Genomic DNA, 3571 nt, shown 5'->3' with positions numbered 1-3571 from the left:
GTTTTCTTTTATAAGTATGGTTTTCTTTTATCAAAAACAAAGAAAGAGTTTTTGTGGTTTTTGTTGTTGTTTTGTTTTGTTGTGTTTTGTCTTTTGGCCCTTGCTGACACATTTCTGAATCAGTTTTTAAATGCTTTTTCTTTAATAGTGGAGCTTGACCCATTCTCTCAATGCAGGTTGATTGAAAGAATGATTGAACAAAGATGGCTCTTTTCTGGTACTTTTGGGTAGGTATTTAGAAAGTTTTAATAATGAGTATTTGACAACTATTAAAATTATTAGCAATGACTATTCATTGGATACTTCTAAAATTATGAAATGAATCAATAAAACATGAGAGTTTTACTTACAGTTATACTGTATTTGGAATTGGTAATAATTATTATCAATTTAGTATTATTTAACTCTAAGCTTACAACATTTTCTCAGAGTGAATTGGTAAGTTTTCAATCTTCACATTTCAGAGATTCAGAACTGGAAGATTCACATGAATTTTCTGAGTCCACAGATACACACTTTGGAGGGCCTAAGGCTCCTGTTGCTAGTACTGTGCTTGTGTGACCATACTCCACAAAATAAAACTGTTTTTAAATTGGTTTTCTTCTCGTCTAGAGGTTTAGAGTACCTAGGGCTTAGGAAAATGATTATTTATCTTATATTCTGACAGCACGTTGCTGCCATTCTTATGATTCACTACAGAAGGGAAAAAACATTGCTAACAGAGCATGTCAAAGCCCCATTTCATTGTACATTCCATTTTGTCTTTGTAGCATTGCTCCTACTATATACATGTATATACAATTTCCATTGTAGGAATAAAATAAAATAAGCCAACTTGGCTTTTGTACCTATTGAAAGCTTTTAAATGCCTGACTGTATAGGGCAGTGGTTCTCAAACTTCCTAATGCTGCAACCCTTTAATACAGTTCTTCATGTTGTGGTGACCTCCAACCATAAAATTATTTTTGTTGCTACTTCACAACTGTAATTTTGCTACTGCTATGAATCATAATGTAAATATATGATATGCAGGATGTATTTAGGCGACCCCTGTGAAAGGGTCGTTCAACCCTCAAAGGGGTTGCAACCCACAGATTGAGAACCACTGGTATAGGATAAGTCAAATACTCCCTAGCTGTTTGGATGGCAAGCAGTCTTTGGATTATAGGATCTTTAGATATTGAAAAAGAAATAAAGAAACATAAAATAAGAAATGGTGTCTTATTGATGTTTTACGCTCACTGTCTCTCCAAGGCCTCAGATTCACCTGGTGCCTGTCTTCAGAGTTGTTGTATCTTGATTTCTGGGGAGGCTCTATCTATTGAAATGCTTAGGAAGGTACCACCAGCTGTACTGTGTTCAATCCGTGTCTTTTGCAAGTACAATACTAGGGCAGGAATTTTCCATCATTATTATTTTTTAATATCACCATATCAATTATTCTCCTTTGGCAAAACAATCTTTTCAATGCAGGATGCTTCTTAAAAACAATATTTCAGAACAGAAAAAGATGAACATTAAGAAAGTTTTTTCAGCTCTTTCACTCCCAGTCCTGCTGCTGCTCTGTGAATGTCCAGCGCATCCATCCCATCCGTCACCTGCCAGCTGGTCACCAACCAACACTGGTCTCGGTGGCCTCTCACTAACACCGACACCCACATTGACATCTCCAGCTGATCAGGCCGCCTCATTTGCTGCCTTTGCATCTCCACACATGGCCTCCTCCACACAGAGCGGTGGCTCCTCCGGGGGACCAGGGGTCACCACTGTGCAGCGGAGCATCATCAAGATGGGTCACAAGGATGGTGTGCTATGAGGAGAAGAGGTGACAGCAGTCACAGTCCTTGTGGCCAAGGCTCCCATCCAGAAGGAGAATTAAAGGACAGAAATTTAGCAAGTAATCTGGTGGATTAGAGTTGCACCAAGAGAGAAGGTTGAAGAGCTCACATCGACCCTGCTGCGGCGAGCTGTGACCCCAAGGATACAAATAAAAGGGCCTGGACTGCAGCTGGTCAGTGCTGATTCTGTGGCATGGAAGTGAGGAGAGGATGGTAGGCTGAGAGGGAGCCATGTTGGAGTGGCAGTGCCCCGAGGCGCAGAGCAATTGCCATTTTTGGCAACAATAGGGCTCAACCCAGGATATTCCGAAGTCACACCCTTTGTCTCTCTGGGCAACTAGAAGAGGCTGGGCAACTTCTCAGGTGGCAACCACTGCAGAACAGATCTAGGATGGAAACGCAGGCCCCGTGAGTAAAGGGTTTGCCTGAAGCGGTATTTCTGCCTGGGTGGAAGGCGGAGACTAGAAAATGCACGCGTAGATCTGGGAGTTTCCCAGGGCAGGGCTGAGCCAGAGGACCACTTTACTGAGCCTACGATGCACCTGGCCCTCAGGGGATCATCAGCCTATAGACAAAGGAAGGCAGGAGGCTAGAACTGACAGCTAATCCTGCTGCAAATACAAACCTACAGAAGCAAAGATAAGGCCTGAGGCACAGGTTCTGGGAACTCAAAATAGGTTCTCTTCTGCAGGGGAATTTAGCAGGGACAGAAACAAATTCTTGCAAAGCTGTTCTGTCAGTAACATCAATCAGGGGTGGGGCTGGAACTTAGTGAACACCCCCCAGCCTCCATCAAGCGCCCAAGGTTGTCAGGCCTCACCTCCCCCTGCCAGATAGAGACAGAGAGCAGTGGCCTAGCTGAGCAGACATAGATTTCCTTGTGGTTCAGGCAGGTAGAAACCCTTGCAGTATCTGCTCATTGGAGGCAATTGGGTCATAGCCCTGCGGGGTTATCAGTGACTGGGTGTGACAGAGGTGCAAGGTGAGGAAGGAGGCATCAACCTTCCCAGACTAATCTATTTGCTGGGTGGGTCCTCCTAACTTCACAGAGCACCAGAACAAGTCATATTTGAGTTGTCAGCAGACACTTGTGATCTAGTTGCCAGAAACCTTTTAAACTCTCCCACCTGAGACAGGTGTTGACTGAGACAATTTAGACCTTTTGAACTGAGCCAATCACCCAAGGACTATCCAAATGGTGCCCTGGGTGTGTGGTTGTAGGAAGGTTTGATTTTCCTTTTCCAATTGTTACCTGTGGGGGGCAGGGTGACTTAATTGCTGGTATTTCTCCACAGCTGAGACTTCAACCCAGAGTAATTGTTTCACTAGGGTCAGACAGAGACCAGCTGAAAACAAGACAGATCCACTTAGCCCCATCACACCAAAATGGCCCCCAGTTTCTCAGGCTGTAGCACTGTATGGGTCCTCAACAAATCTCCAGGGGAAAAGTCAAACAGTGTAAAATAATCATTGGGTGGAATCAGAGGAAAAACTCTGGTAACACAAATAACCAGAAAAGATCAACCCCCCCCCCCAAGGAAAGATATGGCAGGTGTAACTGAAGATCCCATTCATAAACAATGGCCAAGATGTCAGAAATCGAATTCAGAATTTGGATTACAAACAAGATTAATAGAATGGAGGAAAATTTGGAATTAGAAATTCGAGGAACAATTCAAAAGTTGGAATTAGAAATTTGAGGAAAAATTAAAAAGTTGTCTCAAGAACTTAAT

The sequence above is a fragment of the Nycticebus coucang genome, chromosome 4, assembly GCF_027406575.1.
Source record: "Nycticebus coucang isolate mNycCou1 chromosome 4, mNycCou1.pri, whole genome shotgun sequence".
NCBI lineage: Eukaryota > Metazoa > Chordata > Mammalia > Primates > Lorisidae > Nycticebus > Nycticebus coucang.
Note: the sequence above shows the minus strand (reverse complement) of the source record.